Source organism: Aquarana catesbeiana, linkage group LG04 (assembly GCF_042186555.1).
Source record: "Aquarana catesbeiana isolate 2022-GZ linkage group LG04, ASM4218655v1, whole genome shotgun sequence".
NCBI classification, from domain to species: Eukaryota; Metazoa; Chordata; class Amphibia; order Anura; family Ranidae; genus Aquarana; species Aquarana catesbeiana.
In genome coordinates this window covers 635682361-635709956 of record NC_133327.1, presented here as the reverse complement: position 1 = coordinate 635709956, position 27596 = coordinate 635682361, and the positions used below count along the sequence as shown (strand labels likewise).

General features: G+C 42.6%; 1 protein-coding gene across 1 annotated transcript in view; it reads right to left on the bottom strand.

The window, feature by feature from the left end:
- Positions 1–27596, bottom strand: part of USH2A (usherin) — a 1400924-nt gene that overhangs the window by 178291 nt on the left and 1195037 nt on the right. The gene's annotated exons all lie outside the window — the stretch shown is intronic.

The following is a 27596-nucleotide window of genomic DNA, read 5'->3' as shown; positions in this document are numbered from 1 at the left end:
TGTAATACTGACCCAAACATTGCCGTCCCTCCGCCCATACTTTTTATTCCTTTTACTCTGGGACTCCCTTTAATTGAATAAGGTGAATTGTGCAGCAGTGATGTCATGATTTCCACCTCATCCAATCAGAGAACACTTTGCATTTGTAATGAGAAGATGCAAAGTGTTCCCTGAATGACACCTGTTCTGAGCAAACAATCTCCCATGTTCACAATCCAGCAGGACAGCTGCTTGGCACCGGACTCAGAAGCTAGTGGAGGTCACTGCATTAACAGTGCCTACTACAGTGATTTCCAGCTTCCACGGGGATCCCACACGAATTGCACAGACAAACTTATACTGGTCCAGCTTGGTAAAACGTGTCATACTTAAACTTCAGCTTTAATCTGCTGATAATTTGCATGCCAAAACAGTAAGGCCTAGTTCACAATGGCATTAAAAGCGGGTGTTTGATGGGCATTTTTAACTCTTCTCAAACGCCTATGCAGTTATCACATTATCAAAACATGAAGCATTACCATCGCTTTCCTTCAAAATTGACACTCCATTTCGAGTTTGAAAAAAGTTGAAACATTTCAACTCCTCCCATTCAAGTCTATGGTAACGCACAGTGTGCCTGCAGCGTGTTAGTAGATTACAGTTAATAATAGGCATTTGTGGTGCGGTTTTGACGCACTAAAAAAAAATAAAAACAGATTCTCCCCCAACGTGCATTGGGCGTTTTGGGGAGCATTTTTAATGCTCATTAAACGCTTATCAAATACATCTATTAATGCTAAGCATCAGTATTTTAAGCAAGTGTGAACAAGCCCTTAAAAAGGAATTAACCAGACCACACTCTTACGAATGTATATGGTCAAATGAACACTATATGAAACAATATATATGCATTTACGAAATAAAACTAAAAGTCCATAATAAATAGTCCAGGAAAAATACCCAGTGCAAGTAGACAGTGACACTAAAGAAAAGAGTGCAGTAAGTACACACCGCACTCACCAGAAATATGGGGGGGGGGGGGTGTTACCTACCTGACATACACCGACCTACCTGACACGCACTGACCTATCTGACATAACTGACATACACTGACCTACCTGGCTGACATACACTGACCTAACTGACACTCACTGACCTACCTATCTGACATACAATGACCCACACTCACCAGACTTCAGGTGACGTAACCTCCTCCTGCAGCTCAGCCTTAGTGTGTGTGTGGCGCGTTCATCATGGTAGAGTAGACAGCAGGAGGCACTCCAGAAAGCCAGAGCCAGAGCCATGACAGGAGAATAGAGCCGCATTGTAATTCCCGCCTTCTGGAGCCTGCAGCGCTTATGATGGACGTCACATGTCCCGCAGTCCTGGCATTCGACCAGTGGCACGTCCATCATAGGCACTGCAGGCTCCAGAGGGCGGACCTGCTATGTCACTCGGCCGCACTCGGGGTCAGATCGGTCCCCGCTCGGGGCTAATAATAGAATTGGGAATGCCCGAGACTCGGGGCTCCAGCCCCCCTCAGCCCCCCCTCCCAATGCCACTGGTTGTGACATGACCCTGAACTACATCGCCTATTAAGGTAAGGTCCAGGAAATTGATGACATCACCTCCTCGCCGCCTGTCAAATGCCTCTGAAAAGCAATCCATGTGAATGCAGTCTTTTGCAATCAGAGACTTAGACCAGCAGAGGCAAAGGAGGGACATATGCAATTGTCAAGTTGGGGGGTTGTTTGGATACTCTCTGGGGGGGTGTGTGTGTAAGGATTCACTCAACATTTTGGAGCCTGTAATGTGCGTCTTCCAATTTGTAGCCTGTTGCACATACACCTTCCATACTTCTAGGACAGCGCTGTGTGTGTCCACATCAGGGGGTGGAGTATGGGTGGGGATGCTGGCGTAAGCATAACAGGCATTGGCTAGGTCACATAGAGGCGGGGCAAATATTATGGGCCTCTTCAGCACCCTGCGCTCACATCACTTGTGTGAGTGAGATATTGAGTAACAGCATTGGTAGATTAAGTGCGGCCTTTATACAGAACATAGCGGCCCCCCCGGCCTAATCCGCCCCTGATTAACAGCCAAGCACTTGACGCACCAAATCACATATAGACGTATCTATGTGCTTTAAGCGTTTTTCTGCCAAAAAGCAGTTGCCAGGAGGAAAGGCATTTAAGAGAGCTGGGAAAACGCCCTGTGTGCATGGGGGCATAAAGTAGGTGGCACAGGTCTAAGTGCTGCTATGCAGAGGAATACAGGAGGTGGATATCAGCACACACGGGGGTACATACAATATGAATTTATTCCATAACAGAACTAAAGTATGGCCTTTTTATACTAGCCATGGAATTCAGCTTTAAATATTGGGATTTATGGCCCTTTAAAAGCTTGTTGTGCACCATTATGAACAGGACAGTGTCAGGTAATTAGTAATTAAAGCAAAGATCATCGATTTATATCAACGTGTTAGAAAAACAGAGAGATCCGAGTCTGGTTTGACCCCCGAGTTTTCTCTCACTTGCTTGTTGATCATTTTAATGAATTACACAAATCCCAACAGACCCTGGTTCTTTGTGTTAACAGATGGTTTGAGCGATATCATCAGCAATTTTTAAATAAGCGCTACAAATTTCATCTAATATGATTTCTATCTGTTGAAAAGAACATCATAATCAAAATGAAACACAAAAGGTATTTGTAATGATCAGTGAAGCCTAGGCACATTATTGTAAGGGTATCTGCTTAAAAAAGTTTCACAAAATAAACTGACCTTAGATGATCATGTAAGTGACAATCCAGTCTGTACCCAACTCTCCCAAATACACCCTAGTGCTGAACCCAAGCAAACAGCATAGTTCCCAACTGTCCCTGATTTCGAGGGACTGTCCCTGATTTGGAGCAATGTCCCTCTGTCCCACTTCCCCTCATTTGTCCCTCATTTTGGTCTGATCCATATAGTTACATACAAAATGCACTTTTAATCTTCAAAAAGTGTTTCCCAGTGCTAAACCTTTCAGCCAATTTCTAAATTGCTGCATTTGTACATTTTAAAAGCCAATATAAATGAATAGTAGTTGTAAGAAAAAGTCCTTGTGGATTTAATTAACCTTTTTTTTGGTTAATTCTCCTTTAAGGGGGTGTGGCAGGGGGCGTGTCCTATGCCTACATACGTTTGTTAGTAAGTGTCCCTCAGTCCCATCACAAAATGTTAGGCGGTATGACACAGCTATAAATAAAATGAATATTTGAGCTCTTTACTTAAATTGGAACTTCATCTTTTCATCTATTAAATCTTCTATCCTTGTTGTTTTAACTTTGGATAGTAAAACATTTTTTCTGTCAGTAAATACCTTATACAGCCCACTTCCTGTTTCTTGTCTGGTGATTATCCTAGGCTTATGACATCACGTACAGCTCTCTCTCGGGGGCGGGGGTGAGTCATAAGAGGGCCAATCAGAGCTGCAGAGCTGGAGTTGTGTGTCTGCGTAAATCCAGGAAGTGAACAGGCAGCAGTTTCAGCTGCCCACAGTTAAAATGGTTGCAGCCAGACTCAGTGGAGGGAGATTTCTGCAGGATTTTGGGCAAGTACAGAATCACAGTATGTAGAAAATAATATTGCAAAGTGGTTGGAGAGAAGCTTCAGAATGGCAAAGATGTTTTTATTACAAATTATGTGAGCAGACTGCAGTTTCTCTTTAATTTTTCCTGTCAGAGTTTTACGGCCACCTTGACTGCCTCCCGCCTGCCGTATAGACAAATGACAGCGGGTGGGATCCCCTCTTGTTCTGGGCCGACGTTTTATGATGTCGCCCAGTCTCACTGCGGTCACGTGCCCCTGGAGGCCTTCAGCTTGGAGAATACGGGTGCGCTGTGTCCCTGGGACACATCAGTGACTCTAATCTGTGCCCATCAATGACACTAATCTGTGCCCATCAATGACACTAATCTGTGCCCATCAGTGATGCCAATTTGTGCCCATCAGTTAGGCCACTCTGTGCCCATCGGTGATGCAAGTCAGTGCTGCCTTTCAGTGCCCATCAGTACCTGTTCATCAATGCCGCCTATTTGTGCTACCTATCAGTGCTCATTAGTGCTGTCTATCAATGCGGCCCATCAGTGCCCATCGATGCTGCATATTAGTGCCTTCTCATCAGCGCACATCAGTGGAGGAGAAAAATTACTTCTTTACAAAATTTTCTGACATAAATTAAGAAAAACTTTTTTTCACAAAAATTTTAGCAAAAAATAAAAAACCCAGCGGTGATTAAATACCACCAATAAAAAGCTCTATTTGTGGGGAAAAAAATTATAAAAAATTAATTTGGGTGCAGCGTTGCATGACCGCGCAATTGTCATGAAAAGTACGTCAGCGCTGAAAGATGAAAATTGGCCTGGGCAGGAAGAGGGTGAAAATGCCCTGTAGGCAAGTGGTTAAAGTTTTTATATAAGCCTTAAAGCGGGGGTCCACCCACACCGCCAAAAAAAAAAATATTAAAAGCCAGCAGCTACAAATACTGCAGCTGCTGACTTTTATTACATGGCCACTTACCTGTCCCAGGGTCCAGCGGCTTCACTTCCCTGTTCCCTACTGCGCATGCGCGAGTCACGCTGCGCGTCCCAAGTGGTCCCCACTCTCTCCTGGGAGCTGTGTGTTCCCAGCAGACAGCGCGGTCGGGACGGGAAGAGGCTTAGACTCCCATGGGAGTCTATGCTGGAAGTGGGGGCAAATACCTGTCTTAGACAGGTATCTGCACCCCCCTCCCCCCTGAAAGGTGCCAAATGTGACACCGGAGGGGGGGAGGGTTCCGAAAAGCGGAAGTTCCATTTTTGTGTGGAACTCCGCTTTAATCATCTTTATGGGCCCAGCCACTCAGACTGTCCTACATTTGCATTCATGTCAAGGCAGAGGAGAAGTTACAGCAAATTTTGGGAGGCGGAAATCATGACCCTCATGTGATGTTTGAGATAATATGTCTTCCCAGGAATTCTCTATCAATTTGATTACAACAAGTGATTCCTCTGATTATTATTACTACTGTGGCCGGGATGATAGTCAATACAAGTCTAATTCCAGCTGTTATAAGCAGGTGGATTTTTTGGATTTTCACATAATTGGATGATGGAAACCAGCTGAGCTTTACCACATTTACTAAGCTCTGGTTCTTTTTATATAGTCTGGAATAACAAGAACGTTTTTTTAAATTTGATAATAGCATGATGATTTGATGATAGCAATAAAATGTTCTCATTTGCTCCCTTTTGGTATGTTAACCGCTTGCAACTTCAGGTTGGACAACGTACCTGTATGTCGCGGCCTTTCTTTCAGGTTCGGGGCACTCATGCTTGCACCCCCTGCTGTGATTGGAGTTTGGCAGCTGATTTCAGCCAGTGATTTTGTCTGAAGTCTGCTGATTGGCTGTGGCAAATCACACACAGGGTTCTGTTTTTACAAAAACACAGAACTCTGTGTACAGGGAACAGTGATCTGTCTCTTTCTTCTTCCTGCAAAGCAGGGAGAAAAAACAGACAGATGGTTAAATAAAAGCAGCACATATTACAATCCATTTATTGTCCCTAGATGTTAACCCTTTCCCACTTTCCCAGCCTTCTTCACTATGAGGAAATTAGATTATTTTTTTTTTATTGGATGTGTTTTATAACATAAACTAGAAAATATCTTCTTTAAAAAAAAAAAAACAAACAAAAAAACCAAAACAGTATTTTTTCATTTTAATCCCAAAAAATAAAAAAAACAGCAGTGATCAAATACCACCAACAAAAAGCTCTAGTTGTGTGAAAAAAAAAAAAAGATACAAATTTCATTTTCGTGATTGCCAGTTAAAGTAGCACAGCGCTGAATAGCAAAACATGGCCTGGCTATGAAGGGGGTAAAACCTTCTGGAGCTCAAGTGGTTATTTAAATTATTAATCAAGGCTCCAAGCACACTAGTGTTTTTTTTTATAAGCTCAAAAAAATAGAAAAAAAATGCTGAATGAAAAATGCTGATAATAGCATTGTTGTGCTCTAGTGGCATTTTAGTAGCTTTTAGAAGCATTTAGGAGCATTTAGGTGCATTTTATTAGCATTTTTGCAGTATATGAAGGAAAAAAAAACTCAAAAAAAGTTGTTAGGCATATTTTAGTATCATTTAGAAGCGTTTAGGAGCATTCAGCATTTTTTTTCTGCTGGAAAAACACTCCAAAAAACTCTACAAAAACAATGTTTTTCCTGCTCCTAGATGCTGAAGCTCAAAAAATGCTAATAGCCTAAAGTAGTGTGCATGGACACATAGGATAACACCTTTTAGGAGCAGAAAAATGCTAATAACAGCTTCTAGGAGCTTAAAAAAACACTAATGTGCATGGAGCCTAAAGAGTTTTGTTATATTTGTTTACTAAGTGCAAAAAATATCTATGGATTCTGGATCCTGCCAGAAATCCAGTTGCACTGCAGTATTTTTTTAGGCAGTATTATCATGCCTGGTCCAGAACATTTTTCTCCAACTGGCAAGGAAGGAATAGAAGCTTAAATATGTTATACTTACCTCCTCTGTGCAGTTGGTTTTGCACAGAGCAGCCCGGATCCTCCTCTTCTCAGGTCCCTCTTTGCTGCTCCTGGCCCCTCCCCCCTATTGCGTGCCCCAACAGTCAGCAGCTTCCTATTGGGGCACTGTTCATTCAGACATGGAGCTTTGACCCGGCTCGCCCCCTCTTGCCCCAATAGCGCCACTGCTGTGTTTCAGGAGGCGTGTCCCGGATGACTTAGACATTCGTGGACATCGCTGGAGAGAGATGGGGTTCAGGTAAGTAATTAGGGGGTGCTGGGGTGGCTGCTACACACAGAAGTATTTTTATCTTAAAGTCTCGTTTTTTTTCCTATAAAAATAGCAAACATATTATGCCCTGTACACACGAGCGGAATGTCCGACAGAAAAAGTCAGTCGGAAGCTTTTCATCGTCAATTCGATCGTGTGTATGCCTCATCGGACTTCTTTTTTCGAAAATCCTGACGGACCTAGAAATAGAACATGCTCTAAATATTTCCAACGGAACCAATTCCTATCGGGAAAACCGCTCATCTGTATGCTGTTCCGATGGACCAAAAACGACGCATGCTTTGAAGCAAGTACGAGACGGAAGCTATTGGCTACTGGCTATTGAACTTCCTTTCTCTAGTCCCGTCGTACGTGTTGTACGTCACCGCGTTCTGGATGGTCGGACTTTGGATTGACCGTGTGTAGGCAAGACCACTTGAATGGAATTCCATCGGAGTTCCGTCGGAGAAACCTTCGGAGTTTATTCCGACGGCTAAACCGGTCGTGTGTACGCGGCATTATACTTACCTCCTCTGTTGCAGTGGATTTGCACAGAGCAGCCCGGATCTTCCTCTTTTCGGGTCCCTCCTGTTCTTTCACTAATATAAAGCTAAAGTTAAGTTAAAAAAAAAAAAAAAATATATATATATATATATATATATATATATATATATATATATATATATATATATATATTTATATATATATATATATATATTTATATATATATATATATATATATATATATATATATATATATATATATATATATATTTATATATATATATATATATATATATATATATATTCTACAGCTTTCATTACATTACTTACCTGTAATGAAGTACAGTATGTACCACAATGTGCAGGCTGCTGGATTCTGTAGAAATCTTCACTGCAGGGCTGCCCTGTCCTCTTCCTGCTGCTAAACTCCCAGCACTGTGGGGGTTAATGGCTTTAGGTCTCTGGCCTCAGCTGCCCTAAAGATGATCTGATGGGGATACACCTCCTCCTGCCCTTTACTCCAATGAGAAATGTTCTTTTGGTCTGATTGGTCACAGGATTCTCTCCACCATTCACAGACCATATTACAGGCAGTGTAATCAATGAAAGAACTTTTCTCAATGGAGGAGAGGGTATGAGGGGCATGTTCCCATGGAATCATTATTAGTGTAGCTGAGCCTGGAGATCCCAAGCCATTAACCCCCACAGTGCTGGAAGTTCAGCAGCAGGAAGAGGACAGGGCAGCTCTGCAGTGAAGATGTCTACAGAATCCAGCAGCCTGCACATTGTGGGACTTACAGGTAGGTCATGTAACTAAATTTGTAAAGAATGTAACGTTCACCTCTGAAAGGGCACAATGAATGGTCCCAAGTTCTTTCTCAAGCTAGTGTATTCGCAGCCAGGCACACAATCTCAGTCACTTCTCTGGCTCAATGATTGGGCTAGGGGTATCCTTTTTCTGATGCTTTATTAAACCGGAAATTGGATGAGTGCAGGGAAAGGCAAAGTAGTAACTTGAGGACACTTGTCTCTTTCTCAAAGATGTTTAGCTCAGTCCTTGCAGCAATGGCATTTTCTTGAACATCATGACAGAAATCCGAGAGGCACTAAGTTTCAAATCATTGATAAGTATATTTCGCATTGGAGGGGGGGCCCACGCATTAGAGGGGTATCTCAACTTGAAACATTTTGGATATTCCAGCTAAAGAGTTATTTTCCTCATGGGCTGAATGTTGAATGGGACCTGAATGCGTTCATCAACAAATCATGACCCATTGTAGTGTTGGCCCCACTTCCCACAGGACATTTGGATTCGGTCACTGTCACCTCTGCTATTTCATTTTTCACTCATCAACACTTACCTCCATCACACTATTTACCCATTCCCATTCAGGACTTTTAAATAAACAGGGCATGGTTTACATACAGGCTTAGCAATTTTAGTTTGTTGTGGAGTCGCATATAGTCGCCAGATATATCATTTTCCATACAGCTATTATGCATTTAAGATGGATGTTGAGATAGACTGATTTTTGTGTTTTTTATGTCCTAAGCCATAGTTGTTTTAATAGATACCGTTAGGATGTGCATCAAATATGATATCAGTCTCCTTCCTATACGCTTTTTAGCTTTGATAAACAATGTGGGAGTTATAAATTGATGCCTTTGCGTTTTTATATGTTTGTTATATCTTTTATTTTGATTCTGACCATAGTTTTGTTGTGCTAGCACTTTTGTGCTTCTGTTTAGGACATCCGGTGTCACATACAGCTGTCCTGTTTCCTGCGCTCGGCCCCTCTATTGCATTGAGCGCGCTGAGTGGGCGGAGTCACGCCGCTCGACATTATGTATTCATACCAGCCTCTTCCTTGAACGGAATCGAGGCTTGAAACACAAGAGCCAAAGCGTGGGGAGGACTCCTTGTAATGGGACGTCAGGTGGTGGGTTTGGCGGCTCATGATTGGGCTGCTAAATCACCACAAACCACTCCTATTTACCTGGATTGCCATTGGCTGTGAGGTCCGCCCTATAGTGGTCTCTCACTGCAGACAGGACATACTTAGCCACTCGTGATTGGGTGGCTGAGTGAGTGTATGCTAGTCTTACCTGGATGCTTATTGGCTGTGAGGTCTGTTTTACAACTGCCTCTCACAGCTGATTATATCATGACAGCTGATTTTAAACTAATTATGTGCCTATATACACAAGCGTGATACCAGACAAAGGACAATATGCCCCAGTAGAAGGACCTCTAGTCCGAAACATGTCGGGTTGCAATTGATTTTTGTTCCTGGTACCACGCTATTCTCTATTGTGATCACTTTTATCCTGGCTGCTGTTATTTGGATTTTTTACCCTGTTTGGTTTTAATAAACATGCTTTCTCGGATTTAAGCACTATGTGAAGCCTTTTTTCCTTTCCTATGTCCCTATGATGGCTATGTGAAAGGTGTATTCCTCCAATATACACCTGTTGCAGAAGTGCCTGTAACTGGACTTTGAACAGCTGCTGTCCCCAGGCCGTTTACCAGTGCTACTAAGGAATCAGTGGAGCCTGCCGCATACGCCTCTACATCCATTTGGATCGATCGATCCTCAAGCCTGTATGACACCTAGCCATACGGCAAATGTGTAAACCAGTTCCGGTAAGCGTATTTGCTCCATTTATTTTCTGCTGTGGATACTGAGTACTGGAACACCACCTCTGTGAACCACGTATCACCTTTGAGAAACCTCTCATTCATCCAACATTCATACTATTCACCTTCATTGAACATTCATATGACCATAATGTCCACGATATTGGTCGCTGATATGATCATGGACTCACCATAATATTATATTTGGTTTTTTGCATTTTTCTACATCTAGCTATACACTATCACGTTGCACAGTTGATAGTCACAATTGGATGGATCACTCATCAATTGGATGGATCACTCATCCCTGAATTTTATGTTTAGCGCTGCATTGCTTTTTTCCCTTTACTGTTCACATAGTCACTACTTTGTTGATGCTGGCTGCTACATGTGTCAATTAACCCTTTTTTACAGTAGCGCAACTACACTGTTATTTTATATTGTGAGTACTTGCAGCAGCAAATAATGGGATGAACTATAAAAGGGACCCCATAAAGAATGTCCACCTTTTAAACACAGGCTGGCACTGAAGTATTAGGGATGGTATCAGCACACAATCACTGGGACTTCACATACCATCCTGTCCCTGGATATTTGGACGTCTCCTTCCAATATCAGCCACACGTCTCCTGTGGGCTTTTCAGACCAGATCCCCAAATAAATCCCTTGGTCAGCAGCAGTTAAATTCAATAAATTAGGCCCCCAGCTAATACAGCTGGGACCTCGTTGGGCAAATACAGAAGTATATCTGAACTGCCCAGAAGGGCAGCAGCCCTTCAGGCTGGGGACTCCCCCTGGACAATAACCTCTCTGCCCTAAGTTTAAACTCTTTATATTCTCTCCCCACCACCTACTGGACTCTTTCCCCCAGAGATTGGCTGGGACAACATAAATATTTAAACTGTAGATTTAACTCTCCCAGCCCACTACTTTACAGAGCACTCCAGAAAACAGAGGGGGGGGGGGGGCAGCCAAACCCACAACCAGTGAAACTCAGAGCAGACCAAAGCAATCGCAAGTGGCTCCACAACATATAGAGAAGCTAAAGAACTACATTTGCCTAATCTACCTAGCTAGCACCTAACTAGGAGGGTGTTAGAAGAAAATAATGTTTTTTTTAGCTAAACTTTAGCTTTAATTGATGATCGTTTGCATGTTTGCGATCTCTTGTATCTAAATTGATCACAAATCGCTACTCTATCAAGGCATGCTAACAGCTCGAGGTGAACCCCCACGACTGAGCCCTGAAAGTGTACCTACGGGGCAATTAATCGCACATGACCAAGCAGTGCTGTACTTTGCACAGTTATTTGTGGATACACATTAACATGCAGCTTGATCCAAAGGAAACAATCCTTTTTAGCTTTAGCCTTCTCCTCTGTAGAGTATTTAATCAGTTTACTGTGGATTGGATGGGTGTAGTAAGCGTTTAATTGCTTAACCTAGCCTGACACACACCATGAAAAGTCACAAAATCCTCCAACTGCTGCTTAGATCCACAACAATAAAAATATAAACTGTGTGTAAATTATTGATGTACAGCAGATGCATCTTAAATAAATATTACAAAAAGGGTTTAACCAGTACGCAAAAGGCATAATAGGACTAAATGGAGGAAAAATGCCGGATTTATGTGAGGAATAAAGTGGGAAATTAACTTGCTGAGGCTGAAATCATTTTATTTTACAGCAATGCGTCCTTACCGTGAATTTACTAGTTCAAACATAGCAGCTTTGTAGTAATATTTTCTTAAGCAGCGAGGGCTGACAGCAGTGCCGGCCAATCACATCACGGAACGCTGGAGTGGTTATCACCCATTGAGGTAATTACTTTCAAGTTGAAATAATTACTCTATCAATGTTAATGGTTTTTCAACTTCAATAAAGCACTCACCTGCCGATAATCACAGCTCACCTCGTGCTCTAGCGCAATCGCCTCTCTATTAGGAGGTTATAATATAGCCGTTAGAGTGGTCACTTGTCCTGAACAGCTGCTGAATTTCACTTTAGCTGTCCGTGAACCATAAAAAAATTAGTCATCTGTGTATGATTTCCTTGTAACAAGCCCTTGAATGGCAAAAGAATCCCGTTTTGAAGTTGGACAGGCGCTTTTTCTTGAGCTTCTTTCTTGTTTCTGTCGGCTTCCATTTTGCATATCATGCTAGCTGTGCAATTAACATTAAAAGCTGGCAGGCAAATTGAAAAAAAAAAAATCTGTAATTGAGTAATGTGCAAAAAAATCACTATGTGTGGTTTTACCCTAGGTTCCCAACCAATGCATTTTTAGTGCGTTTTGCAGTTTACAGAAACGCACTACAGTCCATTTAACATGGTTTCCTATAATACAAGTTCACATCCATGTGTTTTGCGACCGGTGTGTTTTTGGAAAGGGTCGGGGACTTTTTCCCCGCAATTTGTGGGTAATATGGAATGGAATCGCACCAGAAACGCAAGTGTTTTGCTTGTGATGCGATTTAACACTGTATATAGCTGGTTGCTAAGCAGGGGGTCGGGAAGCTGGCCGCCGTGCCCTTAACAACCCATGAGTCATCAGCTCTCAGCGGGGTTCCCCGATGACAGCTGAATGTAAATAAAAAAATTGCCGGCAAAAAAAAATTGCGAAAAAAAAAAAAAAACCAGCGTGGGGTCCCCCCCCAGGTCCATACCAGGCCCTTCGGGTCTAGTATGGATTCGGAGGGGACACCAAAATCCATACCAAACCCTTATCCGAGCATGCAGCCTGGCAGGTCAGGAAAGGGAGGGGACAAGCGAGCGCCCCCGCCTTCCGAACCATACCAGGCCGCATGCCCTTAACATGGAGGGATGGCTCTGCCCCCCCCCCCCAAAGCACCTTGCCCTCATTATCAGAATCTGGAAGCCCCCTTTAAGAAGGGGGCCCCCAGATCCTGCCCCCCCCATGTGAATGGGTATCATACCCATTTACCTCAAAAAGCAGTGAAAATTGAAACAAAAAACAAAAAAACAAAAAAAAAAACCAAGTTGACAAGTTCTTTATTAAAAAAATAGTTCTGAGCCATCTTCTCCCGCCGCTGTCTCTCCCACTGCCGTTTTCTTCCGACGCCATCTCTCCCACTGCCATCTCTCCCGCCGCCATCTTCTCCCCGAGCTGTCCTCTTGTGTCATCTTCTACCGTGGCTGGTTAACCGCTATAAAAAAAAGGCACTCTTCTTCCTCAGATAAGGGTTTGGTATGGAATTTGGGGGGGGGACCCCACGGAATGTTTTTTACATAAAAATTTTGCATGGGGGGCTGGTCCCCTCCGAATCCATACTAGACCTGAAGGGTCTGGTATGGACCTGGGGGGGGGGGCACACTGTTTTTTTTTTTTTTTCTTGGCTGCAATTTTTTTTTCTTATATTCAGCTGTCAGCGAGGAACAGCTAACAGCTGATGATTCATCGGTTGTTAAGGACGCGGCGGCCGGTTTCCTGGCCCCCTGCTTAACATCCAGCTATATACAGTGTGTTTACAGTGTGTTTAAAGAGAAAAAAAAAACGTAAAACCCAAAATGCATGAAAACTGCATGCAAAAATGCATAAAAATACAAGGGTTTAAAAACGCAAAATGCACTGAAAAACGCATCAAGCGCAGCCGCATAGATGTGAACCTAGACTTAGAGCCTGTTCACACCACAATTTTTATTTTTCAGATGTGTTTCTGTATGTGCTTTTTTTATGTGTTTTTGATGTTTTCTGGTGCATTTTTTTTCTCCGTCTTTTTTTGTTTACCTCAGATCAGGACATATGCATTCTGGTGCATTTTTGATGTGTTTAGCTGCATTCCAGATAAATTCCATACATAAAAAATGCAGCATGTTCTACTTTCGTTGACTGCACTGGAACAAACTGCACTGGTGGTAACTAGGGCCATTGGAATACATAGAAAACACTGTGCATGCTTTTTTGATGGAGATTAAAAACGCACTGGACTGCATCTGGTGTGAACCAGCCCTTAAATACAGCCAGTATTAGCAGCTGAAGTCTGTCTTTATATTAGCTTCCTGTAATTCCCCGCATAGCAGAATGGGTAAGGGGAACAGAATGAACCGATTAGGTTCTACTGTGCTGCACCATGCTTTCAATGTGATCATGCTTATAGAGCCATGCTTACTGGAAAGCATGTGCCACTATGTCTTTGTTGTCCAATCAGCTGGTTTGGGAACAGGGATGTGACACTGCGGTTTTACTCCAAATAAACCTTTCATAAGAGAAATATGGGTTACCACTGCTGACCTTCTTAAATTACTTTTCCCTGGCTTTTATGCTGACCCACTCGCTTCTGTATCTCCGCTTCACATGGCATGACCTCCTGCATCTCTCACTGGTTCCTCCTGCTGACCTCCACCCATTACAGGAGACAGTAGTGACATGAAGGTCAGAGGGAAGAACCATTGAAAGCTGCAGGGGACATCTGAAGATTGACACTTTCAGAAGTGTTGGTTTTCCATCAAATTTTTGGGGACCACTTTTACTGAATGCAGTGGGATTCGGAGGTGTGGGAAGCAGAAGAGGTAAGCGTTCTTTACAGATAACAGCCTTACAGAGTTTAGATTGAAGACAAGGTCACTTTGACACCATCATTAGGAGATTCATGCAGTCTGCCTTAAAGCATAAAGCAGAAGGCCAAGCTTGCGTATGAAATAGGTAGATGTGTCATATGAAGGGCTTTTTTTCAGCCCTCTGTTCCCTGCTCACAACTATAACTTATAAACACAGAAGTCCGGCTTACCACAGATCTGATCTCCTGAGTGGCTTCCACTCAGTGCAGGATGGGGACAAGGGAGTTGCAGGTGCCCAGGGTGCAGTGCGGATGCCAACAAAAGTATGCAGACATAGGACACACCCCTTGCCACGCCCCCTTAAAGGAGGATTGTACAAAAAAAAACAAGATTGGTTAAACCCACAAGTGCTTTAACACTACTATTCCTTTATATTTGCTTTTGGAATTTACATATGCAGCAATTTAGAAATCAGATGAAAGGTTTAGCACTGAAAAACACTTTTTGAAAGATAAAAAGTGCATTTTATATACATCTATATAGATCAAACCAAAACGAGGGACAAATGAGGAGGAAAGAGGGACAGGGGGACATTACTCCAAATCAGGGACAGTCCCTCGAAATCAGGGACAGTTGGGAGCTATGGTATGTGGGAAGGTACTAGAGAAGAAGAGGGGTGAAATTGAGATGTGGATAGGGATCCAGAGATAAGCAGCTGTGGAAGAAGGCTAAACTCTACACTCTATATGCAGCACACCCCTGAACTCCACACTATGTATGTAACGCACCCCTGAAGCCTGCACATAGCGCAACTCGGAACTCTGCACTTTGTGTGTAACTCCCCCCCCCCCCCCCCAAGTCTGCCCCAGTGTTATTTCATCAATGAAAATGTTTGTCAAAGTTTTTGTCAGCATCATTTTTACAGTGACGAAAACTAAACGAAAAGTAAAGCACATTTTCATCCACTGACGAAAATCAAATCCATTTTAGTTAACAAAGGAAAACAGGATGAAAATGTAAGGCAGTGATGTGTACCCTCGTAAACTAACTTCAGGTTTTTACAGAGCTATGCCTGCTTCCGCAATCCGCTCCCAGCAAGCAAGCGTGTTTGACTGTGTGCACCGTGGCGACTGCTAGAGACCAGAGAGAGCAGCACTGTGCATTACAGGCCAGCCAGGCCTCCCGAGTCTCGAAGAGACTGAGTCTGTGCCACTCCCGAGTCCCGACTCAGAAACGACCGCCAGGCACCAGAGCAGAGAGCAGAGCAGGCTGAGTGTGTTGTACTTTACAATTACAGCAGACCTGAGGCCTCCCCTCAGACCACCATCCGTCCAGAGCACCGTGTATGCATTACAGGTCTCCTCTGACCACTGGCAGTGGCATCCAGGGCACTGTGGATTACAGGCCATCCTTCAGACCACCATCCAGCACTGTGCAGCATTACAGGCCTCCTCTGACCAGTAAAAAATAGTGAACAGTTCCGTGCCAAAAAAGTGTTAATAAATTTGGATAAATTAAAGCAGCTACACCCTAACTGGATGAAAGAATCATCAGTGCATAAGTGAAAAAAAGGGGGATATGGGGAGCGCTAAATAAAAGTGAGAAATTAAATATATAAAGAAATATATTGTATATTTTAGGTATAAAAATAAATATAAACACCCAGTGCTGACCACAAATGATAAATTCTAGTGTATAATAACCAGCCTACCTATGTGAATCAAGCGAATAAATTACTGGGACTAAAAACAAATGAAGATGATAATGTACAGTGATTGTTGAACAACCATAACACAAATGAGTGATATAAATAATAATAATTCAAATAAACATAATGAAAAAATTGCAATAAATATATAAAAAGTCCATCAAAGGTGAAAAAATATTTGAAGTGAAATCCTGGTCTGAATCATGACATCAAAGCGTGAACAGCAGAATTTTTTTTTTTTCACTCCTCTGACCAGTGACCACTGGCAGTGCACTGCATGGTGGCACTGGCACCATCACGATCACGCAAAGGGTTTTTATTTTTTTGCATTTTTTTTTTTCTTACGTTACCCTTTTGTCAAACGACCCTTTTGTCTTGACGAAACGGTTTTACATAAAGTGATTTGTAAACCTCCCTTTTTTTTTTTAATAACAAACATATCAACTTACCTACACTGTGCAGTTCATTTTGCACAGTGTGGCCCCGATCCTCATCTTCTTACCTTGCGAGGAGCGCCCTCCCGAGTCCAGCATTTGCGTTCATAGACACAGAATGCTGGACTCGGCCCCGCCCCCCCGCGTCATTGGATTTGATTGACAGCTGCGGGAGCCAGTGGCTGCGCTGCTATCAATCTATCCAATCAAGAGCCGAGAACCACGGGCTGAGAAGGTAGGCGTGTCTCCGCCGAGGGAACGGATGGGCCCAGGTGAGTAAAGGGGGGGGGCTGGTCACTGTCAGAAGTTTTTTCACCTTAATACAGTAGTCATCAACCCTGTCCTCAGGGCCCACTAACAGGCCAGGTTTGCAAGATAATTGAAATACATCACTGGTGATATCATTTGCTGCTCACTGCATCTCCCAAAGGTAATACATAAAACCTGGCCTGTTAGTGGGCACTGGGGACAGGGTTGATGACCACTGCCTTAATGCATAGGATGCATTAAGGTGAAAAAAACAAGGGTTTACAACCCCTTTAAATAAAGACATTATAGAACGACTAAATCTGTGTCTGTAGTGCATGTTCAAACCTTAATACCATAAATAATAACATATTATATTTTTCACTCCAGCAGTAGCATATAATGAGTTTGGAAATTGTAGAGAAATGCTTAAATAATGCATTACAATTTAACTACACCCATTCAATTTTAGATGACTAAAATTAGTTTTAGGGGGTTATTTACTAAAGGCAAATCCACTTTGCACTACAAGTGCACTTGGAAGTGCAGTTGCTATAGATCTGAAGGGGACATGCAAGGAGAATAAAAAACAGTCTTTTTAGGTTGTACATGATTGGATGATAAAATCAGCAGAGCTTCCCTTCATTTCATATCTTCCCCTCAGATTTACAGCGACTGCACTTCCAAGTGCACTTGTAGTGCAAAGTGGATTTGCCTTTAGTAAATCAACCCCCTAGTCTACTAAAATAAATGTACTGAAGATTTAGTCGACTAAACACAACTAAAACTAAAACACTTGCAGAGGACTAAAATGGGACAAAAACTAAAATGCCATTTTAGTCCTAAGACTAAAACTAAATCGAAATGTGCTGCCAAAATGAACACTGCTCTGCACCTACTATGTATTCTACTATGCACTCCTCGTATTTAATGCCCATTTCAGACCCTTCTAATCTTAGTGACATTTGACCACACCCACTATTTCATGCGGTTTGGAAGGTGTGAAAAAAAGCCCTGGTCATATGTACATATATATTTACAAATTAGTCACAGAAACAAGGTGTTTACAATGTAATACAAATTGATAAGATTATTTTGAAGAAGCTGATGAAGTGTAAATCTGAAAAACATCATAAATACCATGATGTTCCATTGAGTAAATGACAAATGTCAGCAATGTGAACTAGCAATGTTCATATATCCCTATAAGAGACATTAGATTCATCCCTGTATGACACATTAATCCACATTTCCCCACTAGGCTGTGTGGAATCATTTAGCAATGCCGAGGTGAAATCAGACTTTCTTATCACACGTTATAGACTTAGCGTTTTCTGTTCAGACTTCATAAATGCAGAAGGGAAAACCAGCCAAGATCTTAATTCATGTTCAATCACAACTCAATTCCTGGCACTATGAAAATCTTTTTATTCCATTATTCCAACATCCAGGGCAGGAAATACACAGGCAAAATGCAGCTAAGTCTCTTTAAGACTAAAATCACTTATAGAGGGATAAGCCTTCTGAATGGCGAGTCATGACGTTCCGAATAAATAATGGATAAAATAGATACTGAGGGAATACACAGCAAAGAGCAGAGTTGTAGAATAGAGGCACCCATAGAGATGAGGCAGCAGTGGTCTGTTCTGATTGTTTGTAGCTATATCAAGCAAAAATTATATATCTCACAAAAGTGAGTACACCCCTCACATTTTTGTAAATATTTTATTCTATCTTTTCATGTGACAACACTGAAGAAATGACACTTTGCTACAATGTAAAGTAGTGAGTATACAGCTTGTATAACAGTGTAAATTTGCTGTCCCCTCAAAATAACTCAACACACAGCCATTAATGTCTAAACCGCTGGCAACAAAAGAGAGTACACCCCTAAGTGAAAATGTCCAAATTGGGCCCTAAGTGTCAATATTTTGTGTGGCCACCATTATTTTCCAGCACTGCCTTAACCCTCTTGGGCACGGAGTTCACCAGAGCTTCACAGGTTGCCAATGGAGTCCTCTTCCACTCCTCCATGATGACATCACAGAGCTGGTGGATGTTAGAGACCTTGCGCTCCTCCATCTTCCATTTGAGGATGCCCCACAGATACTCAATAGGGTTTAGGTCTGGTGACATGCTTGGCCAGTCCATCACCTTTACTCTCAGCTTCTTTAGCAAGGCAGTGGTCATCTTGGAGGTGTGTTTGGGGTCGTTATCATGTTGGAATACTGCCCTGCGGCCCAGTCTCTGAAGGGAGGGGATCATGCTCTGCTTCAGTAGGTCACAGTGCATGTTGGCATTTATGGTTCCTTCAATGAACTGTAGCTCCCCAGTGCCGGCAGCACTCATGCAGCCCCAGACCATGACACTCCCACCATGCTTGACTGTAGCTAAGACACACTTGTCTTTGTACTCCTCACATGATTTGACACCATCTGAACCAAATAAGTTTATCTTGGTCTCATCAGACCACAGGACATGGTTCCAGTAATCCATGTCCTTTGTCTGCTTGTCTTCAGCAAACTGTTTGTGGGCTTTTTTGTGCATCATCTTTAGAAGGGGCTTCCTTCTGGGACGACAGCCATGCAGACCAATTTGATGCAGTGTGTGGCGTATAGTCTGAGCATTGACAGGCTGACCCCCCCCACCCCTTCAACCTCTGCAGCAATGCTGGCAGCACTCATATGTCTATTTCCCAAAGACAACCTCTGGATATGACGCTGAGCACGTGCACTCAATTTCTTTGGTCGACCATGGCGAGGCCTGTTCTAAGTGGAACCTGTCCTGTTAAACCGCTGTATGGTCTTGGTTACCGTGCTGCAGCTCAGTTTCAGGGTCTTGGCAATCTTCTTATAGCCTAGTCCATCTTTATGTAGAGCAACAATTCTTTTTTTTAGATCCTCAGAGAGCTCTTTGTCATGAGGTGCCATGTTGGACTCCCAGTAACCAGTATGAAAGAGTGAGAGCGATAACACTAAATTTACCACACCTGCTGCCCATTCACACCTGAGGCCTTGTAACACTAATGAATCACATGACACTGGGGAGGGAAAATGGCTATTTGTGCCCAATTTGGAAATTTTTACGTAGGGGTGTACTCACTTTTGTTGCCAGCGGTTTAGACATTAATGGCTGTGTGTTGAGTTATTTTGAGGGGACAGAAAATGTACACTGTTATACAAGCTGTACACTCACTACTTTACATTGTAGCAAAGTGTCATTTCTTCAGTGTTGTCACATGAAAAGATATAATAAAGTATTTACAAAAATGCGAGGGGTGCACTCACTTTTGTGAGATACTGTATGTGTGTGTGTGTATATATATATATATATATATATATATATATATATATATATATATATATACATACATACATACATACATACATACATATATATGACACCTCTGGCTGACCAATCTCGGAGGGAGAAAAACAGGTTCAGTGTGTCCAATCAGTACTCTTCCTCTGACTGTATTTGTGTGCTGTAAATGTTACTGAGAAAGCCAATCAAGCTGCAAGACTCAGTAGACTTAGGTCAGTTGGAAAACAACACAAATATCCAGGCCCATAAACCACTGCCCAATTTGGGAGAATATAATCTACATGAAGGTCGCTGCTATCCCAAACACATCCAAGCGCTTTTTCCAATTTTTTTTTTTTTCAGATCATTTGGATCATGTCTAAACTTCCAAATTTTTTTGTAGGTCTATAGCTGGCTCTAAAGTAAAACTGCACTTTTCCTACCTGAGAACTGTCCACCTGGTCTTTTACTTTCAGCTCTGATCCAGCATTCTTTACTGTGCCCCACCCCAAGCGACAGTCTTTCCCCTGAAAAATGGCCACTTCATACGGCATGTGCATCTTCATTCATTTCTATGGAAAAGTTGTACTCTTGGTGGTGGCTTAGAGTACATCTTTCCCATAGGAATGAATAAGGCTGCCACAGGCAGGCACAGTACTGTATGTCCATTGTTGGCCATTGTTCAGAGAAATGTGTCCCTCAGTGAATATCCTGAATCAGGGCTTAAAATAAGTATAGCAAGTAAAAAACAAGGTGAGGTGTTCTTAAATGGCAACTACCCAAATGACCCTGATCAAAAGTTTACATACCCCGTTGATTTTGGCCTGATAACATGCACACAAGTTGACACAATGGGGTTCAAATGGCTAATAAAGGTAACCATCCTCACCTTTGATCTGTTTGTGTGTAAGTAGTGTGTGTGTGTGTGTGTGTGTGTGTGTGTGTGTGTGTGTGTGTGTAAAAGGTCAATGAGTTTCTGGACTCCTGACAGACCCTTCCATCTTTCATCCAGTGCTGCACTGACGTTTCTGGATTCTGAGTCATGGGGAAAGCAAAATAATTGTCAAAGGATCTGTGGGGAAATTACCAATTATATCCCTTTCCTGTTTTATACAGTTGACCTGTATAAAACAGGAAAGGGATATAAAAAGATATTCAAGGACTTGAGAATGCCAGTCATTTGGAGTGATGAGACCAAAATTGAGCCTTTTGGCCACAACCATGAACGCTACAATTGGAGAGGAGTCAACAAGGCCTATGATGAAAGGTACAGAGGTGGATCGCTGATGTTTTGGGGATGTGGGAGCTACAAAGGCACAGGAAATTTGGTCAAAATTGATGGCAAGATCAATGCAGTATGTTATCAAAAAATACTGGAGGAAAATTGGCATTCATCAGCAAGGAAGCTGCGCATGGGACGTACTTGGACATTCTAACATGACAATGATTCAAAACACAAGGCCAAGTCGACCTGTCATTGGTTACAGCAGAATAAAGTGAAGGTTCTGGAGTGGCCATCTCAGTCTTCTGACCTCAATATCATTGAGCCACTAACGAAAGGAAATTCCGGATGGCTGCACACCAAACTGAGATCCAAATGCCTTTATTCACATAAAACCGTGGAGAACATGAGGAGCACTACATGCACGAGCAAGGGAGGCACGGCTTACATGTTTCACACACAAATTGTGCTTTATCAAAGCATTGAGTTACTCTGCGGAGATCTCAAACATGCAGTTCATGCAAGACAGCCCAAGAATTTACAGGAACTGGAGGCTTTTTGCCAAGAGGAATGGGCAGCTTTACCATCTGGGAAGATAAAGAGCCTCATCCACAAATACCGCACAAGACTTCAAGCTGTCATTTATGTTAAAGGGGGCAATACATGGTATTAAGAACTGGGGTATGTAAACTTTTGATCAGGGTCATTTGGGTAGTTTCTGTTATCAGCATGATTTAAAAAGAGTAAACACAGTTGATTGATAATAAATGGCTTCAGCCAAACACTAACCATGAGTGAAAGAAAAGTTTTTGTGTTATCATTCATATTCTCAGAAAAATGGCCAAGAAATCATAAATTCTGCCAGGGTATGTAAACTTATGAGCACAACTGTGTATGTGTATATATACACACACACACACATACATACACTAACCTGCCTCTAGCTAACGTTCTCTCAATCATTACACTATATATGGCCGCCGTGTAAGCAGCCTTATATAGTGTGGGGCATGGACTTAGCCCCCTGAGCCATGATTGGCTAAAGGCACCCTGCCTTTGGCTAATCATGGCTCACAGCAGAGCGCGCTGTGATTGGCCAAAGCATGCAGGTCAGGTGCGTGCTTTGTCCAATCAGCAGACATCAATGCACTGCAATCTCGCAGTGCATTATGGGGCATTCCGCGGCACTCGAATTTTCCGCGAACGCCCCATAATGCTCGGTATTCGCCTAACGGGTCGAACTTACGTGCGACTCGAACATAGGGACCATCCCTACTGGAGGACAGACCCCTCCACCCTCCTGGTTGTGTCTGTTCAACCTCCTCACCCCCAAGGGTATCCACACGCTTGAACCTCATCCCTTTCCCAGGCTTGACAGCCAGGTTTACACAGCCATCGGGGTTGATTGTGGAGTGCAAAATCTGGTGCAGCTCTGCATAGAAACCAATCAATTTCCATTTTTTTTTGCCAACGCTTAATTGAACAAGCTGAAGTTAAAAGCTGATTGGCTGCCATGCACAGCCATACCAGATCTGTGGATCACATCCCTTGTGCAAACATTCACACAGGGGCCAAAGTTGAACAATAAACTTCTTTACTGTATAAAGTTGAGAGTTGCATAATATATCCAACTTCATTAAACCACAGCTGTTTTCAACAACATCAGAAGTAGCGTAGAACTGCCTGACTAGGAGATGCTAGCTCTTTAGTCTTGGCTAAAGTCATACTTCTGCTCTTTCTTGCTACTGCCTTCAATGCTTCCTTCCCCTTGAAGGGGGAACCAAGGAGAGGACCAAGACCTTACTGCCTCTTCCTCAACTCTGATGTTGTGGAGCTTTACCTTTATTTCCCCAGGAGTCCAGAATGGGGAACTTCCAGAGGGTCCTGTTCTCCCCCACAGCAGTCTTGTCTTCTTCCCTTGCTCTCTCTATGCCTCTCTGCTCTCCCTCTAGACCAGTGGTTCTCAACTCCAGTCCTCGGGACCCACCAACAGGCCAGATTTTAAGTATTACCTTGGGGAGTTGCAGACTAGAATACTGCAATCACTGAGCAGCAAGTGATATCACCTGTGATGTATTTCAGCTATCTTGCAAACCTGGCCTGTTGGTGGGTCCTGAGGACTGGAGTTGAGAACCACTGCTCTAGACTATATAGGGACTCCCAGAATCCTCTATGTAGGAGTAGTAACCTTTTAAAGGGACCTATCCTGCCCTCTACCTACATACATACCCTTCCCAAACATGTTTACAACCCCTCTCCAAGCATCCCCCTACAAATGCGCACTCCCCCCTCTCCCACCTATTCCCCTATTTAAAGAAGAACCCTTTACCAGTGTTTTTTACCTCCTGAATTTGCCTTATGTGGAGACAAGAAATAATCAGCAGCCACAGCTGAGCTAAGAGTTATGGACCAGGCTGCAGGAAGGAGAATTCCATTGCTCTACCTTGACCACAACCGATGACCCAGCAAACTGAACTTTGCAATTTGTCCTGAGCCAGACTGCTGACAATGCAATTGCACAGATGACGCTGCAGAACATCCATCAATAAAAGAAGCTGCAGGAATCAACCATAGAGGTCAATCACGTACCTCCTTCCCCTGTTGCTGACAACCCACGGAGCTGCCTTTTGTGCCATCACAGACCCTCCTAGCCTCCAATTACCAAATTGTCTTAAAATATTCTTGGACTAGGTACATGTTTCTCAAAACTCACAATGCGAGACTCTCAAATGGAAAACCTTCACCTGGACTGAAACCTTGAGCTAATCAATGTTATCTTCCAATATCTCAGGAAACTGCAATCACCAACAACAGTCAAGGAACAGCTGCAGCAACAGGTCCTGATAGAACAGATACATCAGACCTTGCAAGGTACATGAATCTTATGGAACCTATAAACTAGCCTCTTGAAAGACAGTTATTGCCCAGAGAACTACAGAAGCTGGAGGTCCACATTTAGGTCAGTAGTTCAGGACCTCTGCATCCCACCCATGCAAAAGCTTGATCTGCTAATCAGATGGCTGGGGACTACAATCATTGGATGTGTCAAACGACCTAAAACTATCCACATCTATGAACCAAAGACCTTAAACTAACATGGTTGGGATTAGAGCAAACTTATGAAGGCCCTAAAGTCATACTACTTGCTTTATTCAAAAGATTACAAGACTTTCCTAAATTACCAACAGAGACAACCAAACCTTCCAGGAACTTAGTGATCTTCATTTTGAACTAGAAATTGAAAAGAATGACCCACATTTGCCAGGGATTAATTATTTAGACACTGCACACAATTAGGAACCCAGTGGTGGTAAAATTATCTTTCTATCTGCAAGAAAAATGAGTGGCAACAGCAGGATTTTGGAGTGCCTTTCCACCCTTTTCCTTCTTCTTTGGAGTTCATCAGAACATCAAGGCGAGGAATGACCCAAGTTTATCTGCTGTTGACATAAAATGCTTCTATCCTAACAGCTGCAAGGTGTAAGAAAGCATATCCAAAGTCCTTGTACTTAAGAGTAGCAATCTGTTTCAGAAATGCAGGAAACGTGCACACTCCCACAGATACCAGTGATGATGGGGATAAGAGACATAAGGATCCAATTTACTACTCTCCCATTCACAACAAGCCACATCCTCAGAAAATGTGCTTTCAGGGAAAAACCTGGGACAAGGCAAGGGGTTTCAAAGGAGTTGTGATGTTTTCTTCTCTGTTGTGCATCATTGATGCATTTTGCCATGGGCTGCAAAGTTGCTGTCAAATGCTCAAAATGCGACAGTTACATGTGTGTATCAGCCTTTTGCCCAAACCGCAGACCTCTACATCCAGTAAAGACTTCATACTTATGTTAAACAATGGTGGGAAGAACCATGAACTGCAACAGTCACATTAATGTGTACTACTGAGCTACTCCACAAAGGACTTTTGGCAAAGACTCATGTAAAAAAAAATGTCCTGTTAAGGTGTTATCCCCCAAGGAAAAACTAAGAAAGCAGTTAGCAGGTGTGCTCACTTATGCCCCGTACACACGATCGGACTTCTCGTCGGAAAAAGATATGATGGCTTTTCTGAAGGGATTCCGCTCAAGTTTGCCTTGCATACACATGGTCACGCAAAAGTTCGCTGAACTTACGACCGTCAAGAACGCGGTGACGTACAAAACTAAGACGAGCCGAGAAAATGAAGTTCAATGCTTCCGAGCATGCGTCAAATTGTTTCCGAGCATGCATAGGAATTTTGCGCGTTGGAATTGCCACCGGCGATCGCATTTTCGGATAGGAACTTTTCCCGACTGAAAAATTGAGAACATGCTCTCAATCTTTTGCTGGCTGGAATTCAGCCAGCAAACGTCCGCTGGAGCATACACACGGTCGCATTATCCAACGAAAAACTCTCATCGGTCTTTTGCGGGCCGAAATTCTGATCGTGTGTCTGCGGCATTAGGTGACAGAAGTAGTCATTTACTTGCTGTGCTGTTTCCTTGGAAAATTTAGGAACAACACTAATGCCCCATACACACGGTCGGACATTGATCGGACATTCCGACAACAAAATCCATGGATTTTTTCAGACGGATGTTGGCTCAAACTTGTCTTGCATACACACGGTCACACAAAGTTGTCGGAAAATCCGATCATTCTGAACGCGGTGACGTAAAACATGTACGTCGGGACTATAAACGGGGCAGTAGCCAATAGCTTTCATCTCTTTATTTATTCTGAGCATGCGTGGCACTTTGTGCGTCGGATTTGTGTACACACGATTGGAAATTCCGACAACGGATTTTGTTGTCGGAAAATTTTATAGCCTGCTCTCAAACTTTGTGTGTCGGAAAATCCGATGGAAAATGTGTGATGGAGCCTACACACGGTCGGAATTTCCGACAACAAGGTCCTATCACACATTTTCCGCCGGAAAATCCGACCGTGTGTACGGGGCATTAGAGGAACCAAACAGATTCCTCTACTCCTTGAATGCAATAATTGCCTAATGACAAGTAGGAAATCCCTACACCAAAAAATGCACTTTCTGAACCTCATCTAAGCCACTTAGCTTCCTGAACCCTCCACTTGACAGTGATGCCAAAATCATAATTCTGCTAAGTAGGAACATCCTGAGGGAACACAATGTACATTACCAGCACAATAGTTGGAACAATGCTCCTTATGCCCAAAAGGCTGATCTAGGTTGGATAAATACTGGGACCCACCGTGAGTGGAAACATCAAGCCTCAGTTGTGTGCTCCAATAAAACCATCATGCAGGAAAGTCACGGCTACATTAGAGAATCAATTATAATTGTAATAGTAAATTACATTCTAGATCTCTGTTAAAAAAAAGACATTCTAGACTGCCACTGAGAGCAATTAAGCCTGCATTTTCTTCAGATGATCACAAATTTAGTGATATGGATATAAAAGCAACACCAATGACAACTCAGTCAATATACCTGAAAACACAGTTAGCAGAGAATGGCCAAAGGGACATGACAGAATTTTCTGGCCCAGTGATCGTGCAAGGATTTTCCTTTCTTCACAATTTGGATGTAGAACATCACAAAGATGGACTAGTTAAGAGGTTCTTAGAGCCTAGAACTAGGGGAAGCACTCCACCTTTGCCACCAGGGGACTATAAAAGTCTTGCCAATTTGAAAGAACTGACTTTATACTTGCAAACACTGCTCCATCTGTTTCAATTCCACACATATGAAGACTCATCACAAATATCACTATTCCAAGGACTTATGCATTTTTTGTAGTTTCTTGTTCTTTCCCTCTTTTAATCTTTCAGGTCCAAAGGGCAAGAATTATCCATGTTCATGAAGTTTACTGATATGTTATTGTAATTGCAGTGCAACCACATGTTTAGTATAGATGTAACAATATCAGGTTTGGGGTGTTGTGCCACCAATAGTCCACTTTATTGTTGTTTATTGTTATGTTTTGTGCCTTGGTACATTACATTCTTTCTCCCCTTTTTGTTGTGCTTACATAGTATAGTCCCCTGTTAGACGCTCCCTGCTTTCCCATGCTCTATAGCCACTTTCATTTTTTGTTCTTGTGGGGTAAAGAACTTCCCCCATAGTGCTAGAAATCATATTGTTCTGTAAAGTTCTTTCACCTTCAATAAATACTCAGATAACATAATTTTACGTGCAAAGATTTGAATAAGCTACTCTGGATTAAATTCTGAGTTTTCTTGGTTGAAGCTGCCTA